General features: G+C 37.1%; 1 long non-coding RNA gene across 1 annotated transcript; it reads right to left on the reverse strand.

The window, feature by feature from the left end:
* Positions 1-14506: 14506 nt before the first annotated feature.
* LOC143603301 (uncharacterized) lies at positions 14507-15843 on the reverse strand. The gene is made up of 3 exons (XR_013148032.1): positions 15762-15843; positions 15301-15643; positions 14507-14862 (listed from the first exon to the last, which is right to left on the reverse strand). It is a non-coding gene; the product is annotated as an uncharacterized LOC143603301 (long non-coding RNA).
* Between the last annotated feature and the right edge of the window lie 1464 nt (positions 15844-17307).

Raw genomic sequence — 17307 nt, forward strand, 5'->3', positions numbered from 1 at the left:
GTCTAGCTAATTAATTTAGTTAAAGTAAGTTAGGTTAAGTAGTTAATTATTAAAAATCATTTAAATATTCTTAGGTGAGTCTTGGTTAGGGTTAAGTATCATTAACGTTTTCAGGTGTCCTTGTGTTCGATACTCGGACTTCCATAGTGCTATACTATTAGTGATCGGTAAACTTGCCGGTTTTGTGTGGTTTCTTTAGGAGTCTTGTTAATAAATTTAAAGCTTAGTTGTGAGAGCATCATTATACCCACATCAAGTTTTTGGCGCCGTTGCCGGGGACACGGTTTGAGGCGTATTGAGAACGACTCAAGTTAGAGACTTGCCTATTGTATTTCGTATACTTAGATTAGATTAGTTATTTTAATTAGTTTAGTTTTAGTTTAATTTTATTTTTAGTATTTTATTCTATCTTTATCCGGTGCCTGTGTTCCTTTTCTTTTGAGTGTTCTTTACAGGAAATATGTTCGGACGACAGGTTGGAGCGCCATGGTGCAAAGTGTGCGGAGGAGATCACTGGGTGCATGATGCTTATGAGAGGAGAAATATAGAAGTCGAAGCACGGAAAGCTCCATGGGAATCACTTTTGGCAAAGCCTCCTCCATACCAATTTGCATATGATCAAATGAGGAACTTCTTAGGGTATAAAGATTTGTCAGGGAATATATTAGAGCCCACCCCATAATTGGAGGAAATAATGGATGATATGTTGTTTGCTATTAGAAATGATTTGGAATATGTTCCTCCTTTGAATCCACCTTTGTTTGAAACCCTGAGCGAGATTGAAGATACCGGAATGGAGGAGCAGAGAATAGAGGAGTATGTTCCCTCTTGGGAGGAAGAATTTAAGGATGAGTTTGGTGAAGAGTTGATGGACTTTGCTACTAGGGATGAAGGCGAGTTTGACCCACTTGGTGATCTAAAGCTGCTTGAAGATTTAATATATAACGAGCCAAGTGTGGGGATCGAGAAGGAGCTTTGTAAGGAGAGCCATGAGGTAGTTAGTGATTCGGTCCTTCCGACACTTCACCTCGATTGTGAAAAACCAAAACACGAACCGTACTCAATCTCTATTCGGGACGTGTTAAGGTTTAAAAGTTTGGCTAAAGGAACTAAAAGGAGGATTTCTGGGCGAAGAAATCGTAGTGTGAGGAAGAGATTGACTTCCTCGTCTCACTTCATTGAACCATTTTTGGGGGAATTCAAGATTTGGTGGGCCGAGTTAATTAATATGACCGGGCCCATAATAGTTGTGCAATTGGTTTCTTCCCGGCCAATTGTAAAAGGAGAGTGTTGAGGAGCATCGATGGGAAGAGGATAAAGGAGAAGCCTCCTGATTGAGGTTTCGGGAGCGAGTCTGGCTGAAGACTATTCAATAAACTTAGCGCTTCCCGGGAGACAACCCGGTAATATCTTTCCTTGTTATTTTATTTTCATTTTTATTTTTATTTCCGAGTTTTTCCGGGTGTTTCTTCTCTTACTTGCAGGTTATTCCTTGGTTGGTTGATGAGCTGGAGTTTTAAACAAGTGTGGGGATGCAATATGCTTAAGGATTGCCGCTTTCGTTCGTTAGTGATAGCTTGATAGAGAGTACTGGAGTTTTAAGCTTGCGTTCGAATAGGAGGGCGAGGAACATGATTCACCGCACACTTGCAGATCACATATACCAGGGGAGTCTGTTCCACTTTATTTTTCTTTATGTTTAGTTTTGTCTTTTCCTTGTCTCACATTGAGGACAATGTGAAATTTAAGTGTGGGGATGGGGAACTGACGTTTTCATTTTTAAGAAATATAAAAGAATATTGAAAATCATGGGAGTTAATATTTAAAAAAAAAAGTTTCAAAGAAAAATGTCCCTTAAAAATTGTTTTTGTTCTACGTTAAGCAGGAAATGATATTATTACCAATGTGCTAACGAACACTCAGAACTTTTAAATAATATAATAATTAAAGTAGGGATGGTTTGCATATCTGATTTGGGATGTGTCGGTTGGCCCAACTAGCTTTGATAGTCCTCTTTAGCAGTTTTTATATATATAATAATTTGAAAACGGTGAAACCGAATTTCGATGCTTAGGGAGAATTACCATAATCTGAAAACTTTGAGATGGTTATACTTAGATGCACTCAAACCAGCACACACCACATGTCCATCTTTCTACGAGCTTAGAAATAGTTATATATTTTAGGGTGATATAAAAGATTGAAAAAAAAGAGAAAAAAAAAAAGAAAAGTTAAAAAAAAAAGTATGTATTGAAAGTTATGTTTGTGTATTCTCAAAAATTGTTCAAAAAAAGCAAAATGCTTGTGAAGAAAGTTATGTATTGTAAAATGCCAAATTAGCATTCTTTAAAGTTAGTAAAAGAGGCCAAAGATGCACATACTAGACGGGACTTAGATTTTACGTGTTACCTTGGGGATGGTGACTCTGAGGATACACTATTGGGGCTCGAAGGTTCTTAGTCAATAAATAAAAATTAGCAATTTATAGGACAAAGTCCAATAATATTTAGGAATAGCTCGTACGACATCCACATGACCATTCATCCATCAAAATTTCACCGAGTGCATCTAATTAGTACTATCAACGAGTCCTTGGCTTATGGTGATTTGTCGAACCAGTTTGCTTCGACTCTAGTTTTTCTAGCTCTCTTTGTCTGAGATGGGGTAGGTGTAGCCTTAATTTTTGGCCTTTAAATGTTAAATTCAAAAGGGGGGCTTGATTGGATGGTGGCTGGGTTTAAGTGGACAACAATATCGGCAATCGCGGTCAATATGTCGAGCTGTTTCTTATGTTTTGATAATGATTAATAATCTGGGAGTTTGTTATTTTTCACTTGGTTATGATCCTATGTAGATTTCTTTTTCAGGGACGAAAAAGGTTTAAGTGTGTGGATGTTTGATGTGGTGTAAAACACACATGTTTTCCTAATAGTTTTTATGTTATTTTGTGCTTAAACGTTAACGATTATTTTGTTATTCTTTCATTAAATTACATGTTTGTGTATGTGATTGGTCCCATGTTGAAGAGAGAGAGAAAACGAGTCAAATGAAAAAAGAATCAGCTAGAATGGAGCTCGGATGAAGCCGGTACGCAAAAACGAAGATAAACGAGCTGAAAGTCAAAAAACGTCAGAAAATGTCATGTTCGATCTACGCGACCAGGTCATACCATTCAAGAAGCATGTGGTAGATTCCAACATGTCCCGAGGCTGCCAATAATGTTCAAGAATCAGCTACCACGTCTATTTTGTCTTCTAGTGGGCCTAGTGGGCTTGTTTTAACCTATTTTAAATTAGGAAGGAGGTGTTTAAACATATATATATATAAACCCTAAAACCCTGTGAACGAAATTATTCAAGTTTCCAGCCATCCCACACCTGCTCTAGAGGAGAAACCAAGGAGGACAAGCTTACGGTTACATCTTTTATCCTTCGGTTGTCGGTTTTGACTATTTTAACGTTTTGGTTTTTAAGCATTCAAACCTTTTGCAATCAGATTTATTTGAACATGTTTATCATTTATATCTATTTTATCTACTGTTCATTGATTATGATTGGGTAAACTTGTTAGTTTTACCTAGGTTAGATGTTTATTGTTAGGTTTTAATGAGTAATATGGATTGTTGATTATCATGGCTTGAATTGTTAATGAAAAGTTTGGTTTAACATTGAATTAGGTTGTGTTTAGTGGCTGTGAATTTATTAGTTATACTCATATACCTCTTGCTTTGATTAATTGAATAGGTTTTGATTGATTTTAGCTTGTTAGAACTCTTTACTTGGTGTTTAGGGTTTGTTTGCGGGGTGATCAACCGTAAGGTTTAAGTGGGTATATTAATTGATTAGATTCAGCGGGTGAACACCTTCTTAGAGACCGAGAGGTGATAGGAAGTAAACTCGTATCATAGCTTTTGCTTGTTAGAATTAGGATCGCGCGAGAGCGGGTTCAGTTCTTGTCGGGTTTGGGTTTTTGAGCGATTAGTTGGTCTAGTTTAAGTTAAACTATATTGTTCCTCTATCCTTGGTTGCGTAGTATTCGTTTCCATTAGGGTAGTGTGTCGGTGCGTCCGAGAGGAGAGTCGGCATTAGAAACTTTACATTTCGTTTCTCGGTTTGTTCTTAAAATCAACTAAGTGTAAGTTAGAGTTTGTTAGTGAGACTGAGAGGTGATCTAGCTTTCTTGAGTGAACCTTAGTTGAGTCATCCTTAGGAACCGGTGTCGTGAGAATCCTCAATCCATTACCTTATTATACCTTAAATATGATTCTTACCTAGGTGGACGTTATCTCCGATTGCAAGTAAGTTTCCAAGTTTTGTTAAGAGTTTAGTTAAGTTAAGTTAAGTCTAGCTAATTAATTTAGTTAAAGTAAGTTGGGTTAAGTAGTTAATTATTAAAAATCATTTAAATATTCTTAGGTGAGTCTTGTTTAGGGTTAAGTATCATTAACGTTTTCAAGTGTCCTTGTGTTCGATACTAAGACTTACATAGTGCTATACTATTAGTGATCGGTACACTTGCCGGTTTTGTGTGGTTTCTTTAGGAGTCTTGTTTAATAAATTTAAAGCTTAGTTGTGAGAGCATCATTATACCCACATCATTAATCAGAAACTTTAGAGAGAAAAAGAAGAAGATATTCAAAGGACAAAGGAGATAAAACTTCGAGAAGAAGTTAAACTTCACTATTTATACTCATCGCAATTAATGCGATGGGATATGAACAGTGGAGATAAGGTATCGAACCCCAATCAATGGACGCCACGTCGCGCGGAAAATTCGAAAAAGCAAAAAGGTGAACAGTGGGGTACAGTGACAGCCGGCATAAACGTCACATCCTCTGACACACGCGCCTGCAAGCTGTCACCTCATACTATTGAATAATTATCCGATAAAAAATATATCATCACCACAAATTGCAAAATTCAGAAAAACCCCGAACAACACCCTTAAGTCCAAAATTTCACCCGCATAAAGTACTTCACGCGAAAGAAACACTGGACTGGGGGGACTTATAGAGGTATGGTACCAAAAAGACCCAAATACCCTTAAGTACTACCCGCGGGTCAGTTGAGGGTCCCTCACGAAGCACCCGCGGGACATACAGATCACCCGCCTAAACGTCTGAGGAAGAAACACCTACATGACTCATGCGGAAGCATCCTGGCACCCTCAAGAGTTATCCGCAAGACGAGGTACCCGTCCACGGAAAAGGACTAAGAGGCAATGCCTTGGGACAGCTGTCATTAACTAATTATATTCTAAAAGACTTGCCAAGATGCTTTCTTGAGTAATACGTGATCTCTCGGCCAACCAACGGAGGACACCTGACAAGACCGTTATAACCATGCACATGGCTAGGGGTTATTCATCAACCTATCCTATTATGACGCGTGTCCAGGTTGTTTTACATTCACATGCAACGTATAACTGATCCTATCATATGAGGACACGTGTCCACATGGTTACGAGAGCATCTCCCAAAAGGGACAGCTGGCCCAGTCACCTTCCTACATCCTTCGGCTATAAATACCCTCTCAATCTCCTTGAGGTATTCACACTCCCACTGTACTCTCACTATTTACTTAAGTACATTATCTTTGTCAGAATTGTACTTATTCTCACGCTGGAGGGTGGCTATGGGAAGAAGAAAGAACCTCATCTACCATTAATGCTCAATTACCGGTAATCATCACTTAGTACTAACGCCCAATTACTTACCATGGTAAACTTTTACTACTAATAATAGTTAGTACTGATCAAATTGCCAGTGATCTATAGTAACTTATAATTGATAATTTATCTTGATGTAAATGGACAAAATTGCCTCTGATCAGAAGTAACTTACTACTAGTTATTAATCTTGATGTAAATGAACCAAATCCAAATCAACTTCCTGCGAAACCCCCGCCGTGGATCTGCCCTTTTGGACCCACTTGTGAAGTTGCGCTCCACCCCACAAAGTGGGTGTCGCTCTCGAATATGGGTTTCTTTAGTGCATTAAATAAGAATAATACTTCACACTAGCTAGTTCATATTTTCTTTTAGTTCTAAGTAAACTATAATTAAGAAAAATAATTTGATAACACTGGAATCAACAACCTCCATTAATGAATTTCATTTTCTACTCGATATTGTAGATGATGACCCTTAACAATATTTTCAACTAACAAATTGAAAATAGGAAGATTAAAAATGGATCTCCGTCTGTAAAGTCATATCATTGAATCTTTAATATCATGCAAATGCAAGGTAAGCTACAGGAAATTAAATATATAAAACGATTGAAGTTTTAGTATGAGAAAATAAAAGGTTAAATCGTCAAACTATAACTTTTTTTAATAATCCTTTCACTATCATAAAAGTCCCTTTCCAAAAATGGCTCCACAACCTCCGGCGGGGGTCAACGAAGAGTTCAAAGTAGAGAAACTTCTTTTTTCGTCTCAAATATTCCTGATGGGGAGCATTTAGACATCGTGGTTCAATGTCCAAAGCTTACGTCGCGAAGAAGAAAGATCTCGGGGGAATGCGTTTTGGCTTTATCAGGTTTAAAGGGGTTGTGGATCAAGAGAGGTTTGCGGAGGAAGCAAATGGAACACGGATTTTTGGAGCCAAGTTGTCAGTATCGGTAGCATTATATGATCGTGGTAAGGAATAACTATGGTGGGTAAGCGACGAGAACAAACGCGCCGAGCGGAGCCGGAGGGGATCGTGGTAAACATGCAGGTGTTTCATATAAGGATGTGGTTGAGAAGGATGTTTTAAGAAGTGACCCTACTTTGAAGAAGGAGATTTCGTTGGAAACTCATCCGGGGCAGATTGTGGGGAGAGCTGTTGTTGGGGTGGCGAAGAGAGTATTGTGGAATGAGCTGTTGGAGATTAGAAGAATAACTCCGGGTTTTTGTGTTTTACTTGGCGACTTTAACGAGGTTCGGGGTCCGGGTGAAAGACGTAATTCAGATATTTGTGGCGGCAAATGCGAAAGCCTTTAATGACTTCACAGAAAGGGTTGAACTAGTAGAGTACCAAATGGGTGGTGGAATTTTTACGTATATTTCGGATAAAGGAGATAAATTTAGTAAATTGGACCGTGTCTTGGTGTGTAAGGATTTCCTGGATAGGTGGCCACTTGCTTCGTTGACGTTACTCGCTAAGGATTGTTCAGATCACCGACCTATTTTACTTACCTCGGTTGCTTCAGATTTTGGTCATATTCCATTTCGTTTTTTTCAATTCTTGGCTCAGCTTAACAGGTTTTGAGGATTTTGTGGTGAAGCGGAGTGGTCGATTAGTGTTCGAGGGTCCAGCGGACTTGGCGTTATCCACCAAGCTCAGGTGGCTAAAAAATCAGATTAAAAGGTGGTTAACTAAATATAATAAATTGAAGGAGGGCAGGTATAAAGAAAAAAAGGAATCTGTTCAAAAATTGGAATTAAAGGGGGAGTCTAGATCACTCACAAATTCTGAGTTGAAGCTTTGGGCAGAATGTTTGGCCTTTGTAAAGGAGTTTGAATCTATAAAATACCGGGATTTAAAACAAAAGTCTAGAGTTCGGTGGGCGGTAGATGGAGACGAGAATGCAAAGTACTTTTATAGAGTGCTTAATGCAAATCTTAGTAGTAATCAGCTTCACGGGCTGCGTATTAATGGTGAGTGGGTTTCGAGTCCAACTCTAATAAAGGAGTTCACGTTTGAGTTTTTTAAGAAAAGGTTCCAGGAACCGGTTTTATATAGGCCGATTTTCTCACTATCAGATGTTAAGAAATTAAGCGAGGTGGAAGCAAGTTCTTTGGTGGCTCCGTTCACAATGGAGAAAATAAGAGACGCGATGTGGGATTGTGATAGTGACCGTGTGCGGGGCCCGGATGGTTATAACTTTAAGTTTTTAAAGCGGTTTTGGAATTGTTTCAAAGACGATTTCGTGAGGGTCTTTGTAGAATTTTTTGAAGCAGATACATTCAGTTTCAGTTGCTTTTCTTCGTTTATAGCGTTGATTCCCAAGGTGAAGGATCCTGCTGGTCTTATTGAATTTCGTCCGATAAGCCTTGTTGGTAGTATGAATAAGGTAATTTCTAAAGTCTTGATGAGTCGGCTGAAAAAGGTGATTGGGGAGTTAATTTCAGAGGAACGATCAGCCTTCATCGCAAACCGGAGCATACTGGATGGCCCGCTAATTCTTAAGGAGACTTTAGCATGGCTAAATAAATCGAAGAAAAGGGGGTTATTTTTTAAAGTCGACATTGAAAAGGCATATGACTCGTTGAGTTGGTCTTTTTTAGATTCGGTTTTGGAACAAATGAACTTCTTGGGTAGGTGGCGTAGATGGGTGGCGGCGATTTTATCGGCGAGTCGGGCCTCGGTGTTGGTAAACGGCTCCCCGACCCGGGAGTTCCAATGTACTCGGGGTCTGAGGCAAGGGGATCCGTTATCACCGTTTCTTTTTGTTATTGATATGGAAGCGCTTACGAGCCTGATGAAGTGTGCGTTAAAAAGGGGCTGTTTCGGGGATTGAAATGCGGGTCGGAGGGCCTGGTTCTTTCCCATCTGTTATACGCGGACGATGTGATTTTTTTGGGGGAGTAGAGCAAAGCAGAATTTTGAGGTGCTTTTTTCTCATTTCGGGCCTGGGGATAAATTTGTCAAAAAGTTGGGTTTTTGGTTCTGAGGTAAGTGTTAGTGAGAAGGCAGACTTGGCTGAAGTTCTTAGATGTAAGGTTGGTGAGTTCCATTTTACTCACCTTGGTCTCCAAGTTGGTAAAAATATGAATGGAATAATTGCTTGGGATCCGGTGGTTGGCGTGTTTCGTAAGAGGTTCTCTCGTTGGAAGGCAAAACAACTCTCTTTTGGGGGTCGTGTTACGGTAATTAAGTCGGTTCTGAATTCTTTGCCAAGATACTATTTCTCGTTATTTAAAGCCCCCGAAGGGGTTGTGCAAAAGCTCGAAAGGTTAAGAAGATTGTTCTTTTGGGGTTGGTCGGAAGAAAAGGAGAAAACGAATTGGGTGGCGTGAAACAAGGTTATGGCTCCTATTGAATACGGGGGTCTCGGTCTTGGTTGCTTACGAGATGTAAATGTGTCGTTGCTTGCTAAATGGTGGTGGCGGTTCAAAAGTGAAAAGGGTAAGTTGTGGTGGAAGGTTATATGGACCGTTCATCATACGACGAGGTCTTGGTCTGTAATTCCGGTTAAGTTCTCGAGACCGTGCCCTTGGAAGAATATCATCAAAATTGATTCGCATCTGCGGGAGGCGGGAATCGATTTGAATAACAACTTTCGGACAGAGGTTAGAGAAGGAAGACAAACTTGGTTTTGGTTGGATTGGTGGCTTGGTCCATCTCCTCTGTTTATAAAATTCCCTAACTTGTTTTCAATTGAAAAACATAAAGCATGCATGGTGGCAGATAGATTGTTTATGTTGTACGAATGGATATGTGGGAATTGGGATTGGTCTCGCCAGTCGATCGGAATTGCGGAGGTTGAGGAGTTGAGAGACTTACTTCAATTATGCCAAGGAGTCAGCTTGAGACATGAGGAGGACAAAGTGGTTTGGATAGGAGATGAAGTCGGTGGATTCTCGATTCGAAATATCAAAGAAAAGATATCTCGGAACGCTTATTCTGAGCCTGAGTTCGTGTTCTAGTGGAACCGGTTGATTCCGAGGAAGGTCTCATTTGTGGCGTGGCGGGCTGCCCTTGGCCGGCTACCAAATCGAGATAATTTGATAAAAAAGGAATATCCCGGTTAGTTCGATTTTTTGTCCGATTTGTGGTGATTTAGAGGAGTTAGTGGAACACATTTTTATTTGTGGTTTTGCTCAATCATTGTGGAGCGTAATATCACTTTGGTGTAAAGTGCCCCCATTTTTGTTGTTTAGTTTTCGGGATTTGTTGGAGCTTCACAAGTTCTCGAAGCTTTCTAAGGACAAAGCTACCGTTTTCCAAGCGGTTTGTCTAATAGCGATGTGGTTCTTGTGGAAGAAAAGGAATGCCCTAGTCCATGACGGGGGTTCCCATTTATCTATCGGGTTTGATGGAGGAAATAAAAGTTTTGGGGTTTCTTTGGGTCAAGAATAGGGGTAAGATGAGGAGTCTTACTTGGGAGAATTGGTGTTGGTTTAAAGTGTAAAGTTGGGTGGTTTTGTATTTGGGTGTTTTTCTTGGTTGGTATCTTGGTGTTTTATTTTTTCTAGCTTCTTGCTAGTTCTAATATATTAATCTTCGTTGATCGTTAAAAAAAAATAATAACTTTTTTAATAAAATAAATTAATATGATAAATAAGTATTAGAAACAGGTATATAAATCTTTTTAAGTTCAATGGGTTATAAAATTACAAAGGTTCAAGTTATATAATCTATACTATCTAATAAAATACTACAAGTTTTGCCACTTGTCACTCCTACATCAAACCTATCATTTTTAACAAATTTATAATAGTAAAATAATTACCATTCTTAAAACTTATGCTTCAAAATTTGTTAATTTAATATTACTTCCTATTTTTTTCAAACATTTGATATTTATAATTATCTTTTTTACTTTATAATTATTTTAAAGACTATTGTACAACGACTGTATTAATAGTGTTTAACGGGTTTATTGTTTCTTGTATACTAATTATTTATTAAATATTGTATTTTCAAAAACTACTCGTGTAATACATGGGCCTCAAACTAGTCTTTTATAAACAATGAGCGGTCTAGGTAGCAAGAAGCTAGAACGAAGGATTACGTGTTCTTGACACAAGGGTAAAATTCATGTAATTGATAATCTTGAAATATTTACTAAAACAGGTCAATGGATGTTTTTTGCATTGGTTGTAATCCGACAACACGATTTGATTTGATTGCAAAACGAAAGTATGGCACTCAAATTATGCATATATATTCCTTTTGGTATACATACAATGAGATATGGACATTTTTAGCAGAAGTTACCTTTTATTTTTCTACTTTAAAAAGTAAGATGTTTAATAATTGAAGTTGTTTTACAAATCACATATTTTTAATTTAAATATATTGTACACATTTAATATTTAATTAACTGTTCTTCAAAAGAAAACATTGATGTTTACAATTTTATATGTTCATTTTTAACATAATCTAGGGGCAGAGAGACGCTCTTATTGGAAAAATAATCATAAAAGTGGTTATTTTTGTTTGGGATAGCCATGACACAGCAAATTCACATATCTAAATCTAAATCTCTAATCTTAACTTACACACTTGGGTTGCAATAAATCTTTCACTCACGTATCATTAATTTATGAGAAAATTATTAAAATAGGGCATGTTTGATCCAAAGCTTGTAATAAGTAGTCAAAACAAAAAAAAAATTCAACCAATATAGACATGGGCAATAAGATTCCAACACAGCTAGGGTTCTTGGAATCCGGAGGCTCTACATGCTTTCCGTTCAAAATAACTTGGCGTCTCACTTATCTAGATATGTGACTCAACTAGGCTACAGAGATGCCCAAACGTGAATAAAAACACACACACACATCTATATATATATATATATGTAGACGGCGGCAATTTTGTCTACCAAGGCTCCAGAAGTACCCAACATGAGGCGCCTTCCTATCATTGTCTATTTAGGCTAGGGTGGTGTTGTTGTAGAGCCTGTTGGAACATCTTGAGTTGTGACGGTCAAACCACATTTCTAGCCCTTACATTATAATGGAGGAGACACGGGCTTTTACATAGAACTCCGTCCGGGCTACATTGGTGTCTAGAGGTGCCCAGGTGGATTATTTGTTGCAATTCTATTGGGTATGTCTATATGGGTTAGTGTATTTTATTTGCCTATTCTGGATGTGACTGAAATAATATCGGTGGGTCTTGTATTTTTCGTAATATAGAACATTATTCACAGTTCAAATAATCAACTTTTGAACATCATATGCTGTGAATAAATTGGATATGGAATATATTGATATGGTGGTGAAGATTAAATAGAATCCACAAAACATATAATATAATAACTTTCAAAGTCTAATTAAGTTACTATATTACTAATCATTGCATGCCTTTAACGTCGTCTAGATGAGTAACGGAAGCGTGCACGCCAATCCTCTTTAGTAAAAGAAGTGAATTTCCTTATTAAGTAAGGAAGTGCAATAAAAACAAATTAAAAAAAAAGGAAAGTACACAGGTATTGAGAGGCGTTCATTTCTAGCCTACAAATAAGCACTCAACTTCAACAATTTCTGTTTTTTTGTGTTGTATGCATTTCAATCAGCGATTATATGCGTTATTATTTTTCCTAGCACCTCTACCCACACCATTTAACGGCCGTTCAGACATCCGTCGACGACTGTTTTAACCAAGAAAATTCAAGTTTATAGTCACGAGTTATACGAAATAATAGACGTATACTGTATAATATGTACCTTGTCTCGATTAGAAGACTAAATCCCATCAAATAATTAATGATGAATCGTGTGGTATGTGAAACACACTTGTTTGTATACTTTTCACTCCTGTGCGTACTATTAATATATGTGGATGACACTCGATACAAGGAGGGTTGGGTTTGTGTATAATCAGCTTTTTTTTTCCGCATACCCCACACATGTAAATAATATATAATTGGTTTGGTGCTCAAGCCTCCTAAGTGGCACATATAAATATATTTGGTTGTTAAAAAAAGTACTTTTTCGCATATAAGCGATTATTAATAAAGGCATAAAGTTTAGAAAACATGTATATATGTTTTCTCTCCACAACCAAATGCAAATGATTTTGTAGCAAATTGGAGTTTTGCAATGTTCTAAGCTTGTTAGAAACAAGGGTATATATGACGATAAGGACAGCAAACATAAAAGGGTAGTGTGCGGTGGATGACCAAATTTAATTTATTGCTCAAATGATATTGTGTGAATCTGCCATGCCCTCACTGACGCGTCCATTTTGGTGGTGCTTTACAAAGTGTTTAGTTTTCGTGTCTTCACATAGAATTTAAAACTGCATAATCTTCGTCTTAAGTCATTTACAAAGGGTTGTGTTCCATTGTCCATTTAATGCCATAAAAACTGCTTTATAAAGAGAAATGAGATGGTGGGGCGTCTTGGTACATGCTGCCTTAGGATGCATTATGTTATAATGAACGCAAATTGACAACACTTCAATCAAGCTGTTGTACGTTTTTTAAGGTATTTGTATTTTGTTAACCTTTAAGTTGAATATGTTGCTAGCATGCATACCTTATCTCGCCTTCTGATGGATTGATAATGTTTAGAACTTATTTTCTTCTTATTAACTTAGAGACTCATTAAAAATAGAAAGCAACATTAGATTAATTGCTTGTTCGTAGTACATGTGTTTTCACAATAAAGAGGCGTTTTAAAACAATGCCAAAAACTTCACCTTTTGATCCGTTTCAAAACGGGTCGGCATTTGATCCGGCCCCGTGAAGCTCAGCCCACTACTTGTATAACTCATCCACGTTTTATTTGAAGCCGCATATAGTTTCTAAACTTTGCTGTATAAAATTTTAAGAAAGTGATCTTGTTTAAAAATTTTAAATAAATTGGGATATTCAAACTCATACTTGAAAATAAATTAAATGTTAATTGGTCTATTATATAACAATATAGGTAAACATATAGTTGTAAACTTGTAATATAGATTGTGTCATAGAATAATATTTATTCATGTCTTAAATCTTTATAAATACTGATTAATTAAGCTAAACGTACAGTTAGTTATTTTATAAATTAATTACATTTAAGTAAACAAAGATTAAAATAAAATTATTGCGTATACAATTGTAGAAATAGGATAAAACGTTTTAAAGTTAATGTTTGGTAACGATATAGGTATTCCGTAATTTTATTCATCAAATTAGTTAGGAAGTTACTAAATTCTCACGATGTTTCTAGAGAATATATTAAGTATATCCATTTTGTTAAAAGAAAAAAATCAGAAGCACTCCCAAGCCTAATAATTTTGATAAAAGGTAGCTTTACTTTTTACTACTGTTACTATTGGGACCCATTTTGTTAAATAACAAAGCAAAATAAATTAACTAAATTCATTAGTTTTTAATAATAACAAGGTTATATACCCGCGAGTTGCGCGCGGGTACGTTAGATGTTTTACCAGCCCGCTGTGGTGTGCTGATTTGTTTGCAAGCCTATAAAAGAATAACTCGCGCGGGTACGTTAGATGTTTTACCATCCCGCTGTGGTGTGCTGATTTGTTTGCAAGCCTATAAAAGAATTGTTTATCTTGACCCGAAACCTAGTAACATACAGTTAAATAAACTACTCCTGCCATTTTTGTAAGCCTATAAAAATATTGTTTATATTGACTTGAAGCCATGCGAGAACTTGGTAAAATACTGTTTAAATAAAGTACTGCTGCCATTTGATTCATGAACTTAGCGCTTAGTTTTTCTTTTTTGCATGAAATAAACATGTTTACAAATGTAGGTGTTGTATCTTAAAACATATTACTTTCTTCATGTTCAAATCTTAAAACATCAATATGCAGCAAAAAAAAAAAAAAAAAACTCAGATCTTGAGGACCTCCTACACCCAATTCATCAACGGGGTCCAAATCATGAAGCGGGTCAACATCTGTATAATGATTAGACCCGTTTAGTGAAGGCTCTTGTAGATTGGTGAATACAACCATTCCCGGATGTCGGTACATGACCGGCAGGGTTGACTTTTATTTTCCTCTCACCCTGGTATATGCGGTGCTGATATGATCGAGTAGCTCAACTTCCTGTGGGCACACGCTAAAGCATCTGACACCTGATTTCCTAAACTTATAGCACCTAGCAAGTGTTTTCCTTCCGAATGCCATTGCAATACGCTTTGGGATCTTTAATATCCCACCTTTGGAAGCCCGTCAAGTAGCCTGCAACAAAAATCATTCAAATATGAAACTATTTAGTATCTCCTAATTTTAATCAGATTGTACATTGTAGACAACTTTTGTCAAATTTGGATTCAAATTGCAAAATAAAGGGTTAGAACTTGCAAAGTTGCTTCATATATTGTTCACATATTTGCTCCAAAGACGCATTCTTTTTATAATTTAACATAATAAATGAAAAAAATGAGCATATGGAAAGTATATATAAGTTGTAAACAAAGAGATGCTAAAATTCAAATTGGCAATTTCTTGCCATATAACCTGTTAGCACATTGATTTCTTGCCTAGTTATTTCATCGTCATCCAACCTAGGCTGTCATCCACATAAGAAACGGAAGTTGAATTAAAACATGTAATGATCAGAAGATCAAAATAGACATAGAAAGCATGTAATGATCAATAACCAAATTTATTTATTACCTTGCAAGTAGACAAACGTATCTCATGTGAGCATGCCCCATCACCATCGATGAATATACCAGAAAAAACACCTGCAAATCAAGAATAACATCAACACCTAAACAAAGCTACATCTCATATGAGGATTAGAAAAAGGGAAAATACATAGCCGATTTAAGGTTTATACCACAAAGACGAAGGCATCGGGCCTAGGGTGGTAGATACGACCAACTGAGCACTGAACGACGACACCGTCTCCGTCCGCTGCCACCAACTGTTTCGAATCGGAATCCCGCAATGGCAGGACGAACAGATACCGGTTAAAGAAATTGAAGAGAATGTGGTGGCGGATAGCAAGAAGGTCCTGTTCAGAAAAAAAAAATCCCACAACACATTAGAACCCCAATTGATAAGCTTTAAAACCCTAACAATTGAATCAAACACAAACGTCGGGGATACAGAGACGAATAAGGAACAATTACCATGTTACATGATGACCGAGAAGAAATTCCAGAGCATATGACTGGGTGTTTATGAATCAGAGATATGAGAACCTGACAATTGTTATGGTAAAGAAAGAACTGAAGAGGCGGTGGCTGAAATTGAAGGAACTCATGAACAGTGTTTATGTGAGAGGGGGTAAATGCTGATTTTTGATATATATATATATATATATATAATATAAATAAGTTTAATATATTTTAAGTGGACTGATTTATATTAAACAATTTAAAAATAAATATAATAATATTCTTTTAAAGGTCAACGAATCATTTAAATAGGCTAATAGCTAACTTCACCATATTAGGATACAATCGTCTTTTAATCCGGGAATACCTCACCTAACGCTAATATTCGTGAACACTCACCCAAAGACACGACAGTACGGTGCGATAAAACTCGATTATTTCAAGGAGTCGACTAGTGAATGTTACCTACTCGTCTATCTCTCATCACTTTCTTATATTTAGGATACCGCTCTCTTCAAATTTGGAGAGAGCCTCGTTACTCCACTCTGGTCAGACTATCTTGTCTTAACTGGACCCACACTGGCTTCAGAGTTTGGCTTGGGTGTTCCCCCAAGAAACCATATCATCGACTGTCACAACCGGCCATAGGGGCCTAGAGGTATGACCAATACTTGGTATCAGTTTTGAAAATAAAATATATTAGAGTTTATTTTGTTTTAGTGGAAATTTCTTTTGATAGCAAATTTCTTTAAATAAAAAGGGATTTAAATAGGGTCCTACTAGAGACACCACCCAAAAATAAAAACACCCACCCAATACGCGACGGATCGCCCGATCCGCGGAGGATCACAGTTTTTTTGTCCTATTATGTCAAAAGCTTTTGTCTTATTATGTTTGTACCCTATCCGTGACGGATTGGGCGATCCGCCACATATCGGGTATACGTCAACCTCAGACTATCAAGTCTGTCATACATCGTACATGTGTAACGTCCTAAATATTATAATATTAAATAAAGGAAGATTTCGTTAAGTTGTCGAGCGTTAAATAATATTAGCTAGTGTTTAATAAAGGATCATGGACTTGGATAAATTATGGTGGATTAAAGGGTAATGGGCCTTAGGTCCATGGGCTTTAAGGGATATAAATACCCCTTAAACCACCCTAAAACCATAATCCTCATTCCATCTTTCCATATTTGCCTACACACTCCAAAAACACACATACCACTACACACGCTTACGCCCGAGAGAGTAGAGAGGGATCCGAGATCAAGTGGACGCTAGTTCGTGTAGATATTTATTATACAAGCTTATACAAGATCTAAAGTTCATAAACAAGCTAAACGAGATCCAAACGAACACAAAAGGTATGTTCTTGACCTTTAAAGTTTACGTTTTTATAAGCGTTTGGTCTTGAAACTTGAACCTAGAGAAGATCGGGTATAAACGATTATTAAAGTAGCGAACTTGATGTTAGAAACGAACTTAACGAACTCGCGGCTGCCTATGACTCGTTTAAAAATAAACCCTAGACCTAGTATTGAACGTTTTAATCT

Source organism: Bidens hawaiensis, unplaced genomic scaffold (assembly GCF_021521415.1).
Source record: "Bidens hawaiensis isolate Kalapana, Puna unplaced genomic scaffold, B.hawaiensis_p1.1 tig00061201_1, whole genome shotgun sequence".
In the NCBI taxonomy this organism is placed as follows: Eukaryota; Viridiplantae; Streptophyta; class Magnoliopsida; order Asterales; family Asteraceae; genus Bidens; species Bidens hawaiensis.